Source organism: Scleropages formosus, chromosome 13 (assembly GCF_900964775.1).
Source record: "Scleropages formosus chromosome 13, fSclFor1.1, whole genome shotgun sequence".
Taxonomy (NCBI): Eukaryota; Metazoa; Chordata; class Actinopteri; order Osteoglossiformes; family Osteoglossidae; genus Scleropages; species Scleropages formosus.
In genome coordinates, this window is record NC_041818.1 from 10,306,194 (window position 1) to 10,327,034 (window position 20,841).

Genomic DNA, 20,841 nt, shown 5'->3' on the forward strand with positions numbered 1-20,841 from the left:
AAAATATTGCAGAGAATAAAAATAACACAGAGAAGAAAAAACCAAGAGCTGAGAAGACAGATTGGATGCAGCATAATCTCCATGGTAATGCTTTCATTTACCGTGGTAAGTACTTACAAAAGACCAGCCATTCAACTCTAATCAAAACTTCCTGAATTCGCTCAGCGTTTTGACTGCTTGTCATAGTGAGACACAGTAAACCTGTTGCCAGCTGAGAAAACCTCAAAAGGCCCGATGGAATAGCTGATTCGTGTGATGATGCCTTTCAGCAGCGTTTTAACCAGAAACACGGTACCTGAACCCGCACCCATGTAGCACATAGCGTAAATGCCCATATGTGTGTCGCACTCATGGTTTCATATCCCCCCCGCGTGTGTCACCCGCATCTGTTCGTGGAGGACGCGGATCCCCGGAGCCCGACTCTGACAAAGACACGTTTAAGCACAAAGTGGTTGTGCGAAAAACACACCCTCGCCCCTGCCGTTGAAAGAGGACACACCGACGTGATTACTCTTAAATGCTTGACAAACACAGATGACTGTTACTCAGGCAAAGAACCTCAATGCACCACCCCGCTGGCAGCTTAATTTAGCCTCCTTAATAAATCCCGCCATCAGCCTAGAAGACAGATTAGCTTCAGAGAAGCTGCGAGAGAGAGAGAGAAAGAGCGAAGAACGGCAAACGAGAGAGAGAGGACATCCTGTCTGCTGGTGCCTCTGCCTCCGTTTGACAGAGCTAGCGAAAGAGAGCGAGGAGAGCAAGAAGCAAGGGGGAGGGAGACAGAGGATGTGGTGTGTAAAGGGAGGAGCGGGGTGGTGGTGGGGGGGCTGCCTTTCGTTCTGAAGGGAATGCAATAGAAGCAGCAAAAGGGCGAGCGAGAGAGGCAAGGAGAGCAAGCGAATCGACCTGCTCCTTTCGGCTGCCAGGTGGAGTTGGGAACGGCAGCCTGACCACGGAGGGAGGAGAGGTTCCCGCACGAGGGCAGGAAAAGGAGGATAATAATCCGCTAAGAGAGAAAGAGAGACAAACAGAGAGGCAGGGGAGGCAGAGAGAGCGAAAGCGAGAACCAAAGAGATAGAGAGGGAGAATGCTGTCGGTTGGCGGGGGAGGAGGCAGAAGAGAGAGACGAACAAGATGAAATAACAGCAGATGGAAGAGGATGGACTGCAGAGGTATGGAGCGCCCTTCTCCTGAGCTACATTCGCATGTATTTACGGCACTCGGCATGTGGCCCTCGTCTTATCGCCGAGACTCTGTCAAGTGGCTGGACCGGGGGTCGTGCCTCCTCCTCCGTTAGTCCGCACACGCACGTTACATTTACATTACATTTATGTTACATTTACATATCTAGCAGACGCTTTTCTCCAAAGCGACTTGCAATGGATGCTCTGCAGGGTTATGAGCCCACACACCTTATTCACCGCGGTGACTTACGCTGCTAGATACACTACTTAAATGGGTCACTTATCCATGCATCACATACATTCTTCATTCGTAGCTAAGAGCAGCAACTGTAAAAGGGGAAATGCTTGGCAAGGAAGAGGAAATGATGTTTGAGTTTGGTTCTATTCCCCCCCGCCTCCACCCCGGTACGTATCGCACACACAGCTGTTGCAACGGTGTTATGACATTGACATGAAGCCACTGCAGCCTGTGCTTTAGCTTCTGGTCATCTTGGTTCAGAGGTAGAAGCTTCTGGGGAAGTGATTCACATTGCGAGTGCGCGCACACACACACACACACACACACACACACAGAAATTGTAGGTAAGGTAAATGGCAGATCTCTTGCTGAGGAAACATCCATTGAGTCCACTCTTGGCAAAAGGCTCTCATAATGGCTTGGATCCGGCAGTGAGCGAAACGCGCTAAGAACAATAGAAAAACAAAACAAAAAAGACAACTGGGTTTTTTTTCACGTCAGCTGAGGAAGCGGTGTTTGTGTGTTTAGGGGGTAAGCCACGGAGGGAGGGTAGGAGATTATTTGCCAGGAGATGGCCGCAGGGCGTAGGATAGGGCAACGGCTTGGTTGCGGGTGAAAGAGGAATTGCGAGAAGCCCGGGGGAACGTTTTATATGAGCTCTGCTAATAGGGAGTCGATGCGAAACGTTCCTTCAACCGTGCCGTTTTCGTGCACGATGCTGAGTCGCTGACAGTTTCGTGAAAAGGAATTGCATTCACTGCCGATATGAGGAACCTGCTAAACGAGGTAAACAACAAGTCCTCGACAGCGTGCATAGGCTCCACGGAAATACTTGCGTCAGTAATGATACGTCTGTTGAAGTCAATGCAAAAATATCCTAAAAGCGCTACTTCCTCCGATTGTCCTAAATGATGAATTTATCTTTGTCCAGGTGGCCATGCTGTGCGCTTATATTTTTGTAGACCAATATCACACGCGTACTGGTAACTGTAACGTATAGAGGCCGTGCGCATGTTATTAAAGCGCTTGTTTTCACGCGCTCAGGGACGAACGCCGTATACAGCTGCAGACAAGAGGGGCTCCCGTTTTTTTAAACGTTTTTCCGCACACGTTTATGTGACGTTGGGATTGTGCTTCATTTCTCTTTGATGGAGGGACAGTTGGACCACGTGCAACCCACCATTCAGTGTCTCTATCAGGATGCAAGTATTTTGTCTGGGGTCATGAAATTTTTTATTATTATTATTCTTATTATTATTATTATTATGGGGATTCTTTACTTCTTTACCTTTTTTCTCTAGTTGGGTAAGTTACTCTCCTTAAGGTAAAATATAACCGTACAGTTCAGATTTAACGGGGGCGCACTGGTGCAGTGGGTTTGGCTGGGTCCTGCTCTCTGGTGGGTCTGGGGTTCGAGTCCTGCCGGGGGTGCCTTGTGATGGACTGGCGTCCCGCCCTGGGTGTGTCCCCTCCCCCTCCACCCTGTGTTGCCGGGTTAGGCTCCGGCTCACCGCAACACTGCTGGGAAGAAGCGGCTTCCGCCTGCGTGTGAGTTCAGATTTACATTTCAAAGTGAAATTTTGGTAACCAACTGTAACCAAATCTGTTTCGTCGTTCTGTGAAAGAAAGGAGGAAATTGGGTATCTTAGCTTCCTGCAGCTTAACGGGATCTCTGATCTCCGACCTATCAGATGCACCGACTTGCTTATTGACTGGTGGTAAGGGTCACGTCTCTCTGCCAGTCTTGCTCAGTTCCACTACAGGATCACTAGTGATTAAATATCTTGAAGGTGAACTCTGGTCTTAGAGTTGGGACTGGAGGAGCACCAGTTTTTGTTTGCTCTGAGGTGACTGGGGGGTTTTGGCCTACGGACGATTCCTTTTCGGACCCGAAAAACCGACATGGAAACACATCACAGAGAAAGCACATAGAAATAATAAATACTTTTACCTTTGTTTGCCCTTCACCTTAGTTTGCCTTCAGCCTGTGAAACGTTTTGTAATATTCAGAAAAAACTTGAAAGTTTCCCAAAGGTTTTAAAGGTACCAGAAGGAAAAGTTTTCGTAATACTTAAATAGCTAACCTCACGTTTCATTCGAACCTTATTTATAAATAAATCATTAGAGAAAGGGAACTTGTAATGGTGCAGAAACACACAGATGTTCTTGAACTCGCTCCCTAGTGGTTTGATCCCCGCTCAGTCTGTGTGGAGTTTGCATGTTCTTCCCGTGTCTGCGTGGGTTTCATTCGGGTGCTCTGGTTTCCTCCCACAGCCCAAAGACATGCTGTTCAGGTTCCCCCATAGCATGTGAGTGACAGAGAGAGTGCGTTCCACTGAGGTATGGATGAGTGAGTGACCCAGTGTAAGTAGTGTATCTAGCAGTGTAAGTCACCACGGTGAATAAGGTGTGTGGGCTGATAACACTACATAGAGTTCATTGGAAGTCGCTTTGGAGGAAAGTGTCTGCTAAGTGAACAAATGTAAATATAAATGTAAAGCATCAGTGTAATTTGTCTTCATTCCAAAGAGTACATACGAGCTGCACACAAGAAACGTAGATGTGACTTGGTGGACAGAATTTATTCAGACAGGACGTCACTTTGCTTGTTTCATTTATTGCTGTTCTGTGTGAACCAATGAAACAAGAGCTGTGATGTGTATAGAGCTGAAAATAGGTGTATGTCCCTTTGGAGAAAAGCGTGTGCTAAATGAATAAATGTAAATGGGGGGTGCAGCGGACTTGGCTGGGTTCCGCTCTCTGGCAGGTCTGGGGTTCGAGTCCCGCTTGGGGTGCCTTGCGATGGACTGGCGTCCCGTCCTGGGTGCGTCCCCTCCCCCTCCAGCCTTGCGCCCTGTGTTGCCGGGTTAGGCTCTGATTCGCTGCGACCCCGCTTGGGGCGAGCGGTTTCGGACTCTGTGCGTGTACAGTACATGTAAAATAGACAGAGCCATATGGCTATAGAGACTGAAAATAATGAAATGTGAAAAAAGACAATTGACGTGTTTTCTGCCGAAACAATTTCAGCATGTGTTCCACATCTCAGCAAGGTCATCATAAATACATAACCTCACTCATACATCGTAGACCCTACAGCCACATGTAAAATACGATCTCAGTACCTCGAGAAAACTCGGGAGGATCCTGGGTGATTGAAATAAAGGATTTTGACAATGAGAGTGGGGGATTAAGAATGTGTTTAATGTTCTGCAACTCATGATTATGACATTGTCTGTACTGGTATTTGCTGTCGCAGAGAATTTCTCACTTAAGATACACAAAAATAGTTCTCTATCGGGAAACAGTGGGTTATATTTGGAAGTTCTCAGCCCTGTCTAGTGGCCTTTATAAATCCAGTAGCGATGAGCTAAAATTAGGTCTCAGAAAATAAAATTATGCCCAGAAAACGTTTCTTTTCAGTCAAGATAGGTTATTAATAATTTCCTTTCTTTATTTAGATGATGATGGTCTGATGTCCATGCATATGAATAACACGGTTGCAGATGAAAGGTTAATTATTTTTGTGAGGCCAGGCTGATTCAGTACTAATAGTGAATGTTGCTGTCTTAATTAAGAGTAATGGTGCTATTTTGCTATTCATAGTGGTGCTTCCTTAGAACTTACTTTCACAGCAATTTATGTCTACTTACTGAGGCGGTTTGGGTACTCGGAAGAAATAACAGCAGCTTCTAGACAGGTATCTCCTTACACTTTTGGATGATTTATTATCCATAACTGTTTAGCCAGCAGCAGGTCTCTGAGGGCCCCTGAGATGATCCTCTGGCCATTAAACACACATTCTGTTCTACCTTTTGCCATAACAAAGGCACCAGTTCATGGGACACAGCAAAAAGATAGAGTGTGTCTTATGCAGGGCAGAGTGGTAAAATAGAGGGTGGGGTTGATGGCACAGTGCATGGTAGGGTATTTGGGTGGGGTGCATACACTGAATGGTAAGGATGGAACAGCACAATTGTGAAGTGAATGGCAGGATAGTAGGATGTATGCAGACCAGAGGTGCTGTGTTAGGGTGGATGGTAGGGTGGACGCCAGGGTGGAAAGCTCTGCAGGGAAACCAAGCTCAGATTTGCAAAGGCATGACTGTTGGCAGGTTTGTAATATAGGAAGAGAGGCGAGAGGACATTTTTAACCCAGTCTCGCATATGCCTGGACGTCTCATATGATGGGCACGTCACTATATTTTCCTGTTTGTGTGTTTTGACCACCCAGGGTTCAGACAAATTAGAGTCAGTTTGACAATTTAGCAACATGCTGAATAGTGATGCCCTGAGATGCTCCCATTCCGCTTAATGAGGGGTTTTATTTAAAACCCCCTACTTCAGCTTGGGGGGGTGTGGTGGCGCAGTGGGTTGGACCGGGTCCTGCTCTCCCGTGGGTCTTGGGTTCGAGTCCCGCCTGGGGTGCCTTGCGATGGACTGGCGTCCCGTCCAGGGTGTGTCCCCTCCCCCTCCAGCCTTATGCCCTGTGTTGCTGGATTAGGCTCTGGCTCCCCACGACCCTGTATGGAACAAGCGGTTCAGACAGTGTGTGTGTGTGTGTGCACTTAAGCTTTCAAGAAATGTCTTTGTATTCATGAAGATCAAGTTTGGATTTTCTGTGCCTCCTGACAGCTGAGCGAGACTCTGCGTCGACTAGTGTTTAACTGACACATTTGTCTAAGGCGACCTGCAGTGCTAGACACGCTGCACTAAATTCCCTAAAATCATTTACCCGTCTTCACAGCAGAGCAATACAACACACACGCACACACTGGGTTTCCCATGGGGCGAAGACTCAAACTCTACAGCGACCAAAGAGCGGGGATCGAACCCACGCTGAACTGCACAGCCCCGGCACTGTGAGAGACCGGGTCAGCTTGTTGAGTGAGTGTGAATTCATCTGTGCTGATTTCTTTGGTCTTTACTCTTCTGTTAAATTAAGACATGAACATTGAACATCATGTATACCTATGATCTGTTTGTGATTCTATCACACACACATATTGACTGAAACCGCTTGACCCAAGCAGGGGTCACGGCGAGCCAGAGCCTAACCCGGCAACATAGGACGCAAGGCTGGAGGGGGAGGGGACACACCCAGGACGGGACGCCAGTCCACTGCAAGGCACCCCAAGTGGGACTCGGACCCCAGACCCACCAGAGAGCAGGCGCAGGCCAAACCCAGTGCGCTATCGCACCCCCATGCCCCTGATTGTATCAAGTGTATGTAATTGATATGAAAGAACTAAATGAGTGCAGACAATAACAGTATTATACAGTAATTAATGAAAAAAAAGTACCGTGTTGTGTTGGCATTATGAAAACTTTATATTAACTACTGAAAAAATGATTTGCCTTTCAATGAGATTTTAGTAATATTTTAAATGGGTTTAAATTTTGAGGCTCAGGAACGCATCCAAATTTTTACAGTCCAAACTAGTGATAATTACATCTTTGATTTATGAGGATTCACCTCGACAAGAGTTTTTAGGAACACATTACTGTACCTTCGCAGTGTTGTGGAACATTGTATTTTCTCGAGAGAGGTTACGCTCTTGTATTTAGAAAGGACTGCGGCCTTTGTAAAGACTCCAGGCAAACAAGAGGCAGAACCCTAAATAACATGTGAAGTTTGTGTACAAATCATTATGTAAATGTTGACATTTACACCAAAAAAAAAAAAAAAATGTTCGCACGGTAATTTTCCTGCTTAAATACCAATAACAAGTGACTGGGGTAACGGACGACGTGAAATAAGACACACACACACATTTTCGGAACCGCTTGTCCCATACGGGGTCGCGGGGAACCGGAGCCTACCCGGCAACTCAGGACGTAAGGCCGGAGGGGGAGGGGACATACCCAGGATGGGACGCCAGTCCATTGCAAGACACCCCAAGCGGGACTCGAACCCCAGACCCACCAGAGACCAGGACTGTGGACCAACCCACTGCGCCACCGCGCCACCACGCCCCCTGTGAAATAAGACGATTTCTAAAATAAAAAAAAAAAGTTGAAAAATGGGCAAAGTGCCGAGAGTGTATCTGGAACAAACCAAAAAAAGAACGATTGCGCAAACCGACCCGCAGAGGAGCGCTGCCGCGCGCCAACAGTCTGCACGGTGAGCGCTAATAAACCCGACGCCCCGGTGGCAGCAATGCCACAGGTTGCAGGACAGCTGTGCGAGTTCTGGCACCCAGTTAATGTGGGTTTGCCGCACAAGAGCCACTCCACTCTGCTCCCTTTTTTTTAACCATCGAATCAGGCGAGTCAAAAGTGGAGCGCAAGCGGAGGGAGCGAGATGATCTCAGAGTTTCCCAGCACCTTCCTCACATCACTTCTGATGCTGGCAAATCAGTGACGTTCATACGGTGACTTTTTCGTTCGGCTCATACGCCGCAGACGCAGCCTTTCTTGATATCTGATCTAATATATCTATAATCTATCTTCTACGCTGGTTTCCACTGGAGAAAGGAGGCGAGCGAGCATTTGTTAAAAGTGGAGGCTAATTTAAGCCCACCTGGACTGGAGCGGCCTGGCAAAGAAAGAGGGAAGGTACGCAATCCAAGAGATTTACGTGAAAAGAACGGTAAATGATTACGGTGCTTTTTAAAGTCTTCGAGAAGTTTTCACGAGATGAAATGCCGGGAAGGCGCATCGTTACAAACGTGTCATTTCTGCACACCTCTATCTATCGCCGTATCGTGCTCTTCTTCGCGATCCTCTTCCCACCAACTCGGCGGCCTCGTGTACAAAGAAGGAGGCTTGTTATGACGCTGACAGCGGCAGGTTTTTTTTATTTTTTTTTGGGTCGTGAAAGCAGCGTGAGCCGTGTTGCATCTCTCACAGCGGCCAGACAGAAGGCAGCCCCCCTCCTTCACCCCCCCATGGGCTTTAAGAGGCTCTTAGCTTCTCTATTAGTGGCTGATCAGAACTCGGAGGAATCGTGCCGTGCGGCGGATTCTTTTGCGCTGCAGAGCGTGGTGACCCGAGAATGGAGCAGAGGGAAGGGGGGGGGGGCGGGTGCAAGGGCGCAGGACCCTTAGCCCACCTCTCTGCTTTGTACGAGGAAGAACAGCTGGAGGTCGCGGCTTCCTGCCAGGCCCAGGGGCGGCGCGCACCGTCACCGACGCCGCAATAACAGCAGCGCTTATTACAGCAAGGCCCTCATCTCCCATAGAAAGATCAGTTTGCTTCGACCGTTTATTCGATTGTCTCCCGCTGATCGCCGCAACCGTTACGCTTCCATCAGACCCGGAGCTGCCCGCACGCGAGAGGTAGAAGAGATTCGTTTCGCCGAAAGGTCACGCAGGTAATGGCCCGGGCGGCGAGCCGGTTTTCGACTCCGCGCCCATAAACGGCGCTCAGGCGGCCGAAGGATGTTGTGATGGCCGGGCGCCCTGGTGTGCGATGAGGCTGATGTCATCACCGCCGGGCGCGAGTGGGCAGGGCGGATATGAAAGCGCGGGAGGGCCGGGAATAATGGGCACAGTCATGGAGCGAAGGGCAGCCACTGGCTCTTTCAGAGGGACAGCTGTTCTTCCTGCCTGGGGTGGGCAGCGTGCCACACGGCTGCCGGCGCCACACACTCTCTCAGAAGCACTCAGAGAGAGAGAACGAGAGAGAGAACGAGAGAGCTGGCATGCTCATGCACTCTCTCGCAGAAGCCCTCACACCGACAGAGAGTGAGCTGGCATTCACACACACACTCCGAGTCCTTCGCGAAGAGAATGCGTCACACTCGCTTGTATGACTGGGTATAAGCATGTGCTGTATGAACTGAGAAATACCATGCAGTCCAGAAATACTGTAGTATTTTCTCTCACGTTATGCTTTTAGGTAACACTTTATATAAAGGACCCTACATAACAGCTTCATGACTCCTTCTTACGCAAAACACAATGCCTTTACAAGCACACACACACACACACACACACACACCATGTGAAACCGCTTGTCCCAAGCAGGGTCGCGGTGAGCTGGAGCCTAGCCCGGCAGCACAAGGTGGAGGGCTGGAGGGGGAGGGGACGCACCCAGGACGGGATGCCAGTCCATTGCAAGGCACCCCAAGCGGGACTCGAACCACCGACCCACCGGAGAGCAGGACCCGGTCCAACCCACTGCGCCCCCCCCTTACAAGCACTACATATGCATTCATGTAGTGTTACCTTCCCAACAACAGATGGCTAACACGTTCTACACAATGTATCAGACAAGTGAAATAACTACGTAAGATGTATTAATTATGCATAACAAGGATTTCTTATGAATCTGTTAGGCAGCCCCTTTCATAGGGAGTTTTAGCTCATTTTGCCGGAGAAAAAACTCATACGCAGGGCAACGGTAACATAGGAGGTGCAGCTGTTGGACACACGCCGTCCATCAGCGTCTTAAAGATGTTCCACCTGGAGGGAGCTCGGAAAGCCGCTGGATTCGCAGTAGCATTCGCAGCAGGTCTCCTCCGCCCCACCAACCGCGAGGTTCTCCGCAGCATCATGACTCACGTACTGCGTCTCCCGCTCGAGCGGCTAATTCTATCTGCTTTTGTTTAATTGTTTGGCTTTGCTTCCCTTTGTCAAATCAGCCATATGGTTGTTCTTAAATACGGCAAGTGTCTTCAAAATGACATCGTCCATGTGCGAAAACAAGCACAACATCCCAGGTGTTGCTGCATGTTTAGCAAGCCACATTAAAATGGCGTGAAAAAGATTGACGGCGTGCTAATATTGTTAATCGGTTAGAGAAAAGCTTTGTATGTATGTGTCTTTTAGATGGGGGGGCGTGCTGGTGCAGCAGGTTTGACCGGGTCCTGCTCTCCGGTGGGTCTGGGGTTCGAGTCCCGCTTGGGGTGCCTTGCGACGGACTGGCGTCCCGTCCTGGGTGTGTCCCCTTGCGCCCTGTGTTGCCGGGTTAGGCTCCGGCTTGCCGCGACCCTCCTTGGAATGAGCTCTGTGTGTGTGTGTGTTGCATTGTCTGCAGGCTTTGCTTTAAATAAAATTCTCTAATAGCAAGGCTCTGTAATGATGAAAAATACAGAATTATAGTGACTCACATGTGAGCAATTAACTGTATAACTAACGTTCCGCTTTTTTGTTTGTTTCTTTTAAGCATTTTTTTTCGGGGTAATAATGTACACTACACGTTCACGCACACTCTCACAGACTAAGATGCACGGGGGCGCTGACACTTTTCAGTTACTCACTCCACCCGTCTCCATAGTGATGACACATCAGTTATCCTTTACTATTATTATACCTAGCGTCCTGAAACGAAGGGTGCATGGTTTCTCTCTGCGCACAAGTTTCATCCCCACGCCGGCTCACTTGCACAATAAAACCATTCTTAAACCACGCTCATTTCCACGCTCTTTTAGGTTGCTTTCTACCGTACGGGATTAACCTGCTCAGAAGGGCCTCTCCTTTCATGAGGATAATTTACATTAATAGAAGAAGGACAGATCTTCCCGAACAAAGCCGCCTTATCCGGAATACCGCCGGCCCGGTTCGAGGAGAAGTGTGGGAAATTTAGTTAGAGCTCGCGAGCAGATTAGTGTAACGGTGGAAAAAGACGTTGCTGGGGAGAAAAAAAAAAAAAAAACCACGTGATGCACGTAGAGCAATTTCACTGCGAGTCACAGTGACTAATAAAAAAGACGTTTATATACCAGGACGGCTCGGAATGAGTACCTGGTTGATCGAAAGGACGTCAGAGAAAAAGACGCGAAAGGGAAATGTGAACCGAAAACCTTCGTACGGTGTGCGACGAATCTGTCGGAGGTGCAGAGAGGAAGCGGAGTCTTGGTGCTGGGACCACAGACAATGCTAAAGAAACAGCTTGTGCAGAGCACGCTTCCTCTTTCTGGACGGCCTTCACCAGCGCAGGCGACGCGCAGTCTGCCGGCCTCTGAAGATGCAGCACGCACACACACACAATGACATACGCAACGTTGGGTTATCGTGCTCCACCTGCTCCAGTAAGTCCTTCTTTGCCTATGGGGTGAAAACAGAGCTTCGGCGAGTGATCTTGGGCACTTTATTTAGGTTTTGCCCTCTTCCTTGTTCTGCCACCACCGTAGGGAGAATTTTGCCCGATTCCGTCTTGTTCATTCTTGTTTTTTTGGTTCTGCTGAACGAATCTGAAAGTTTGAGACTCTGAGGCTAAAAGCGGAGGACCGCTTCCCTTGTGTGTGTCACACAGACAGATTTCACACCACATTGACGTCGCCTCTGCTAAAGTAGTGCACGTGCAAACGGTGTGAGGCTACGCGTTTCCTTCGTGTGTGGATGCACGGGAGACACGCACGCGTTGCCTTTTAGTGCTTAACTAAACCCTGCATTTTATTCTGCGACCTAAATTTTGAATAATTAATGAGAAACCAAATGCCCACACCCTGTACACCATTCGCATAGTATTCTACACACACACACCGTCTGAAACCGCTTGTCCCATACGGGGTCGCGGGGAGCCGGAGCCTAACCCGGCAACACAGGGTGTAGGGCCGGAGGGGGAGGGGACACACACACAGGACGGGACGCCAGTCCATCGCAAGGCACCCCAAGCGGGACTCGAACCCCAGACCCACCGGAAAGCAGGACCCGGTGTAATGATGACGTATCATGGTGGAGACTAAGGGGTTGCTCCGCCCCCTCGATGCTGGCTCCCGGGCGCGCAGGCTGATATACGTGGCCGTGTACACCTTTTGTGCCTCGCACGTTTTGGAGATTGCTTTAATGTTGGTTATTTTATTGTAAGGACAGCTGTGTGAAATATGTTATCCATAGTTTCCCACAAGATATTAAAAAGAAGAGCGTCCTTTTGTCCGTGTCCATCTGGATTTATATAATTTTACGCCTTTCTGGAATCCACGTGAGGATCTGGGCTAACTCATTAGCTTAGCCGGATCGTTACACCGGTCCAACCCACAGCACTCCCCCTATAGTATTCTATCATAGCAACTTTACACTGGGTTTAATTTACAATTATTCATATAGATGACACTTTTCCCCAAAGCAACTTACAAGTATTTACACAGCTGGCTAATTTTACTGGAGCAATATAGGGCAAGCATCTTGGTCGAGGGTACGACACCTGGGTCTCAAGTCTGCAGCCTTTGGGTCCGAAGGCAGCAGCACTAACCCCTGCTGTGAGCTGCCAAGCACGTTACTCAAATACTGAGAGTGTTTTAAAATGTTTAGTTTTCGCAACAGCAACCTTTCGCGCTATTAATTTGGTTCATCTGTCCGATCAATATTTTTGCGGGATTTCTCGCTGCGCGATATGTATTAAATACGAGTCGATCTGGTTTCGTGCATCATGCAATGCATCAGGTAACATGATATCAGTTGCTTCTAGGGAAATCAACATGAAATGGACACGCCAGTGCTCAGATTACTGGCCTGCATTGATTGAACGCACCGCGCGATGAACACCCTTGCTGAAAGAGCTGGCTCGTGAGCACAACTGGCGCTAGCTTATCGAACAAGACTCACGCCAAGCCCTGTCCTCCAAATGAAGTGGCTGGATAGCCAATAAATCCCTTCGGTCTCACCTTTAGGGGCTAACCTCGTTTTCTCGAGCTGAAATCTCCTGAGCTGGATAGCCAGCGCTCTCCAGGGACCAGATAGCTCAATAAGACACCTCCTAATAGCATTACGTCTTCTCAGATAAAATGCACGTTCCGCACTGGGAAGGGCTTGTACGCGCACATCTCTCGGTGAACCAGCCCGCAGCTTGTCTGGTAAGATGCTCTGGATCACGGTGTACCCCACGAAAGCAGAGAACCGCAACTTTGCTCACGAGCTCCGGTGATGGACGTCCCATCTCTGGAATGTTCTGAGGCAGAACCGCATCTGCTGGCAGAGGAAAACCTCATCGTTCTCAGTCCCGGTCAAAGTAATACCACCAGAGCAATTCCCACTTTGACTATTTTCATAACGCTACATGACTTCCTGCACAAGATCAGAAGCAAACGTGAAACTCGTACGTGTTAATTGTATGAATGTTGACTATAGACATTACAATTTTGAGGTTTATCTGTCATTTTTACCTGAAGGAATTCACCATTTTTTGCCATTCTAGCCAACTCTTTAACCACCCAAGTCCTTGATACGAGGCTCATTTTTAAATCTCAGCCTAATTCAGCTCTACAGTGGTTTTCGATTATAAAATACACTACCAGTCAAAAGTTTGAGTACGCTTGCTGAAACTTTCTCACTGATGCCCCATGAAGCTGTTATTAAATGAAAGCTATATGAAAGCTAAGCCAAGATTTGGAGACAGTTAGCAAATTTTTAAGTTATCGGTGTAATAAAACTCTGACTGTTACTGTACATCATAAGATGTTTTGTGAAGATGAGGTAGTTCACATGCAATGAAACAAAAGTTAGGTTTGTGGCTTTTTGCTTTCATCAGAGATTGTGTTTTTTCTTTGCCTAGCTCGGGGTCCGTTGATTTAAATAACCTTTACACCTATCACCAAACTATTATTATCAATAGAACAGCCACCTGCAGCAGCACAGCTAGTGGTGTAGTGGTTAGAACTGCTCTCTTTGGACCTGCAAAGTCGGAGGTTTGAATCCCACCCACTGCTGCAGTAGCCTTGAACAATCTACTTACTTTAAATTGGTTCAGTGAGATTAGCTGCCTCTCTAAATAAATAAATGTAAGTAGCTTAAATTTTTAACTTGCTTTCAAGAAAAGCTAAATGAATAATTGGAAATACATCTTTCTTCCTGTTTCTGCTCTTCGCACCATTGATCATTCCCACCTCTGGTCCCCAGGGACATTGTCCAATCAACCATCCCATCTAAATAATCTTGACAAATGATAATTGCACCAGCTTAAACTTACCATAAAAACACCAGTACTGTATTATACAGATGGAATTTACATGTACAGTGCACACACACACACATTTTCGGAACCGCTTGTCCCCTTCGGGGTCGCGGGGAGCCAGATCCTAACCTAGCAACACAGGGCGTAAGGCTGGAGGGGGAGGGGACACACCCAGGACGGGATGCCAGTCCGTCGCAAGGCACCCCAAGCGGGACTCAAGCCCCAGACTCACCGGAGAGTAGGACCCGGTCCAACCCACTGCGCCACCGTGCCCCCCCTGTGTACAGTGCATTAGATATATATTCTTCTGCCAGTTTCTGTGAATGTTAGCGATAGCATTTGGTTGTCTGATAAAATGCTTGCACTGAAATGTCACCGTGAGAATGTTGTATGTGTACAGCACCTGCTAGCGGCACCAACCTTAATTTAGCCGGTGATAACATGGTCTGAATGGTAGAAAATGCTAGAGAACCTGGCCCTGTTAGTAGTGCTATGCAAGACTTCCACATGCACAATTGTGCACATGGCCCATGAATTTTTGCCCATAACAGATGCGCGAGCAATGAGGTATGACTGGAGAGAATTCTGGGAGCAAGTCCCGTTTTCCGCGTGCCTTCATTCCTTCAGTGACAGTACATGGGTTATTCTACAGTTTAATACATCTTTTTCTTGAGTGAAATTATTGTTGCAAGACCCTGGTTAAACAAAAGTCCGAAAGGCATTAAGAATACAAGATCAGATGATTTAATGAAGAAGTATCGAAAACACCGTGATCAGTATACACCCCCATGACCGGTTGGCAAGGATGAAGTTCATTAGCTTAATAGCAAGATATTGATTGCTCTAAATGGATGGCATCGGTCAGCTGAAATAAGATGTCGTGCAACTGGACTGAAGTTTGCAGTACTGACCATCCTGGAGGAATGGCCTTACATCCCTCGTCATACGCGACTCAATGCTACACCTATGGAAAATCATGTCCGCTCCTGGTGAAGCATTTGTAATACAGGATGACATGAGTGTATGTCAGCAGGTTGGAGTAGGGTGCGGTTCGCAAATGTTTTGCAACGATATACTTCAGAGTGGCCAGTATTGATCAAGAGCGTCAGGCCACTTCCTTCTAAATTAGGGAGACCGAAGTATAAGAATTGTTTTCTTAACTGCATCCTTTTACGGAGACTCACCGAGTTGCTTTCATCTGTTAGCGCGCAGTACGTCTCTCATGACAAGCGGTCCTGTGGATGTGAAACGGAAAACTGCTGCAAATTTTCTCAATGGCATCATAAGCGTTTTTCAGTTTGCAGTATTTTTAAGACGATAAACTAAAGTTGTGCAGTACGACGGAGGTCAAGCGATTACCCCCAGTTGTGACGCTAACCAGCAGCAATGAAAAAAGCAAACACGCTTTCGGCTTGTATATCCTGTAACGTTGAAAAGGAAGGGTGTACTTGCTGCTGGAGTTGGATACCTGGGGTATGGACGTGCTCAGCTGTTGAGTCACCCCTCCTGCAACAGCAGGTTGTTCAGCATCTGCTGACTGAAGTTCAGTCGGGTTTAGCTTCCTCTCCGCTCTTTCCGGTCGCCTTGTTAATCAAGAGACAAACGCTGTTCTCGTGAAACTGTTTCCTGCCTGGCTGTGAGTCTTTCAACCCTGTATCCGCACCTACCCACTGATTTCACCCCCTCCTTCCCCACGTGCCCACGCGCGCTCAGCGTGGACCGACACAGGAACTCCGCAATGGCGAGTTCTCGCACCAGCGGCACGTAACGCACTCCGTCGCACACCGGCACATGCAGCACGCCGGCACCGGCGAGTTCCCTTCGTGAAGAGCGCTCATTGTACCATCTTGTCCGAGTGGCGCGTGTTCAGATGCAACGCGGAGACAGCGAGAAAATACTGCTGTAAAACTCACGTACGACCGGGCGTAAACTTGATGCTCCCGCTTTCATTGTTGATCTATTGAGAGGAACACCATATATTAATTTCTTGTGAAAAACATAGAAAAAAAGGGAAAGAAACATACACGCATTGTTCGAAATCGCTTGTTCCGAGGCGAACCGGAGCCTAACCCGGCAACACAGGGCGCAAGGCTAGAGGGGACACACCCAGGATGGGACACCACTCCATCACAAGGCGCCCCAAGCGGGACTCGAACCCCAGACCCGCCAAAGAGCGGGACCCGGCCAAACCCGCCGCGCCACCACGCCACACGGAAAGAAACGCTTTTGATCTATTTAGATTTGTTTACAGTGGATTGGTTAATGAGATGACAGGGGGACTAGAAGACACATAAAAAAAGAGTGGTTGTGCACGCTGCCGCAAAGCAGTTCTAGGTCACCGTGCTCACCGCAGAAATGGCAACCTATTTTCTTTCTGAGGTTACGCTTCAGCAGGAAGCACCGTATTCATGCACTGCTGTGGTATAAGGGCCTTGGCGTCCGGTGAAGTAAGTAGCGCAGAGGTGCCCTTGAGGACAGGTCGCCTTGTTTTCTGTCTTCCCAAGGTCTCCGATGCCAGGAATAAGAGGTCGCGCACACCAGCCCCGGCGAGAAGGCAAAGCTGGAATGGCAAAGGAAGGATGTGCATTTGACCTTGGGAGAGAGACACGGAGAAGCTATGCAAAGTTGGGGTTGTTGGGGGGGGGATGGATATGACGACCAACATCCTCTAGAGGTGCAAGGTCAGGATAGGCGTGACATCACTTCCTGCAGCACAGGAACCAGTTTTTGTGAAGGAGGCTGTGGGGGACACCATAAGTGCTAGCAGAGCACACGCAGAAGTTAAAACGGTCGCTCTTACGCCCTAACGTGCTGTATCTACCGCTCCATGTTTGCACCCGGAACCTTCAGCAGCCCCCCAAGTACACCGCGCAGATACCACAACGTAGCTGACTATTTCTCGTCATTCTGGTTAAGCCTGGATTAAAACAGTGGCGAAATCAATTAATAATTGCATCACATTATTTATTTGCTCAGCAGACACCCTAATATAGGGCACTGTGTTATAATTTTGTTTTCATGTAATTTTTTTAATATATCGCGTTAAACGTTTTTGCCAGCACATACTGTGACCGATGACTCAAATGCCAAGATGACGGTTTTTTTTGACTAAATAAACCGACTTTCAGGTGTAGATACGGTAGCGTACGATGAGCGTTTGCTTGCATGTCGGTAGGGCTGTCATCGGCGTTTGCGTGTGTGCGTCTGCGGGAAAAGAAATGGGTGTGTATCCACGCGCCTGTGTTTTAATGTAGATAAGGCAGTTCTTTTTTTCCCCTCACAACGTAGAGCCTCGGCGACAGCTAATTCTCAGCCTGGCTCGGTCTTTCTGAAGGGAAGTTAATGCGAGCGCGCGGGCCAACGGACGCGCGCGTGCCGTTCGACCGGGGTGGGGAACGGGAGCAGGACGGGCTGCGTTCAGAACGGGACCGAGCGAACGATGCCGCGCACTCCCGTTGAGTTCCTGACCAAACTCAAGCGCCCAGTGCCTTCCGCGTGCCTCGGGCCAACAGCCATACCGCAAGCGTTCAGACAACCTGGACTGCAACTTTAAGCCGAAGAGGCCTTATCTTCCAGAGCCCCACGGATCAGGGGTCGGTGGCTGCCAGCTTGCTGTTTGTGTGTGAAGTGCGACTAAATCGGTGACCGTTTAAAAGGATTGCCGCCCGCCCTGCGTGGAAACTCCGTAAGTCGTGCACGGGCACTCCGGCCCCGCTCGGACAACAGAGGCAGCTCCACTTTGGAAGGAGCCGTACTTGGGGCGTGCGGCTGATTCCGAGACGGAATCGTCTGAACGGTTCTAATTAACGTTCCCAATCCGCTCGGGATCCTGGAAAGCGGTCTGATCTTTCGGCTGCACTCCCTGTGTAATCCTCACGTAATCCTTTGAAAGAAAAGAGCATAATAACATTGGATGGATTTTGTTTCTTGGGATAGTCACACCGCAGTTCTACCACAAAACACATATACTTGACTCTTAAGTTACTGCAAGTGGTGTATTGGCAGAGTATCTATATTTAAGTTGTAGTCTTCTGAACCTGAGGTCTTGTTGATAGTGGATGCTTTTCTCCTTTTAGGGGCATGGCTATTATGACAGACAGTCTCAAGGACAATATAGGTGAGCTTCCAAGTCTTGCTCTCAGTCACTGTACTCACTAATAAATGGTTTTCGGTGATACTAATTCTGTTTCGCATTACGAACTGCCATGGCTCTTCCGGGGTGCGATTGGAACTGTGATTTACGATGAAATTAGAATAGGGCTTTCCATGGTTGCAGTGCTCAAAAACTGTTGTGGCAGAGTACCTGTGCCCTCATACATTTTGACAACTAAAGATGCTGGTGTTAGACCCATGTTAAAGCTCCTGCAGTGGAAGGTGGGGATGAACAGGGGTAAATGCAGGATTTAAGGCTCTGCTGCTTAGCCTTTCAGTTGAAGACAGATCTTGGTAAATCATTATGGTTTTACTTATAACTTTTTGCTTATAGACAATCCATGTAACAACCTCAATTAACACACACACACACACACACACACACATTTTCGCGGGGAACAGAAGCCTACCTGGCAACTCAGGACATAAGGCCGGAGGGGAAGGGGACACACCCAGGATGGGACGCCAGTCCGCCACAAGGCACCCCAAGTGGGACTCGAACCCCAGACCCACCAGAAAGGAGGACCCAGTCCAACCCACTGCACCACCACGCCCCCCATCCTCAATTAACAATCACATTTAAACCGTTATCTCAGTGGATATTGATAACTACACTTGATTGATTATAAATGCATCTCTTCTTAGACAACCAGTTTGTTCTTTAGTAGATTCAGTGTGGATGAAAGAACATAGCGAAAGATTGAGGTTTTGATGATGATTAAAGTCTGATATATATGCACTGTGTTGTGTAAATAACTGTTACAATGAGGGTTGTGGGCAGCAATATCTCTTTCAGGCAGTTGACAGTAACATACAGCAGTATGCCTTCAGGACACTGGAGTTGATGTGTGAGCTTTTGTTCAATGGAATGTGATGCTTCATCCTGCTGTTTTTTAGAATGAAAGTGGTTGATATTTTCAGATCTCCAGTGTGATTTGTGCACCACTTAATGAGGCGATATAATAAAAGAGCTATTATGTCAAGAAGCCTTGCGGTGTATAGCTCATAACATTTAACCATATTTTTCTTGCGTAATATGTGTGATAAAGATGATATAATGAATGATGTGTTACAGAACAAGGAGGGCGTGGTGGTGCAGTGGGTTGCACCAGGTCCTGCTCTCTGGTGGGTCTGGGGTTTGAGTCCCGCTTGGGGTGCCTTGTGATGGACTGGCGTCCCGTCCTGGGTGTGTCCCCTCCCCCTCTGGCCTTATGCCCTGTGTTGCCAGGTTAGGCTCTGGTGCCCTGCGACCCCTATATGGGACAAGCAGTTCAGACAATGTGTGTATGTTACAGAATTATACTCACTACATTTTTTTATAATTTTCAGTGAACAAAAATTTTGTCTTTACACATGTGTACACTGCCGGACTTGCAGATGAAAACCGTGACACTGAGGGATTGTTGGGCTGTGCTTGCCCTCTTACCCGGTGTCCCTCACACACACACACACACACACACACACACACACACACAAAATGTGTGCAGCAGACAGTATCCAATGCTCAAGCAATTTCAATTTAGTACGGTCCTCTCAAGAGTACAAAGAACAAGTAAAGTGATTTTTTTACAGTAATGCCAGTTCCCTACCAACAATCCATCAATCCACTCCATAATAATGGGCCCCTGTTTTGGTAACAGTGACTCATGGAACTTTTCTTTAAATGTATAGCATGAAGTAACTTGATACCACACAAAAAATATGCCCTTTTTCAACAGGTCCTTAACAATGACATTTCCTACAGAACATACTGTAAAAGAGTCCTTCAGAGGAATGCATAAGAAGCAATGGAGATTTTCTTGGTAGTTTTAAATGTTGTGTAATAAATAACAATTTCACATAAAAACTGCCTGTATATTGCTGCTGCAAATTCAGCACAACTTACGTGACATGTAAAGCTCCAAGGTCACGTCACTAGTTTTGTATTAGGCCTTACTTGATGCGCTTTGGTTGTGGTTTGGAGTCCGCTGGAAGGGTGGCACCTGCCACAGGGCTGTGCTGGGAGGGTGATGGAGACTGTCCTGAGCAGCATGCACAGGCCCATGGATGTTTGTGCAAACTCTTTTTTATGTATGTGATTAACTGGTAGTTGCACAGGGTCTGTCACTCCTCTTCCATACTTCATTTTGTGTGTTAACTTGTTGACTGCGTCACAGTACAGGCTGTTCCATTAAACTATTCAGATTGTATTGTGTAGCTGATATTTTCACAACCATAGAGTTACGAAGCCCTGAATATCAAATTACTAGCCAAAATTATGCACGCACTGTCTAAAGCTGCTTCTCCCAAGCAGGGGGCACGGCGAGCCGGAGCCTAACCCAGCAACGCAGGACGCAAAGACACACCCAGGACAGGATAGAGCCAGGACAGGACGCCAGTCCATCACAAGGCACCCCAAGCAGGACTCAAACCCCAGACCCCCCGCACAGCAGGC

At 48.1% G+C, this 20,841-nt stretch overlaps 1 protein-coding gene across 3 annotated transcripts in view; it reads left to right on the forward strand.

Annotated features, from left to right (window-relative positions):
• The first annotated feature begins 792 nt into the window (after window positions 1–792).
• The window catches only part of LOC108925436 (signal-induced proliferation-associated 1-like protein 2), a 47,234-nt gene continuing 27,185 nt past the window's right edge, over window positions 793–20,841 (forward strand). For all 3 annotated transcript variants that reach the window (XM_018737348.2, XM_018737352.2, XM_018737353.2), the window contains exon 1: window positions 793–1,172. The gene's annotated coding sequence lies outside the window, so the exon portion shown is untranslated. The remainder of the gene's footprint in view (window positions 1,173–20,841) is intronic.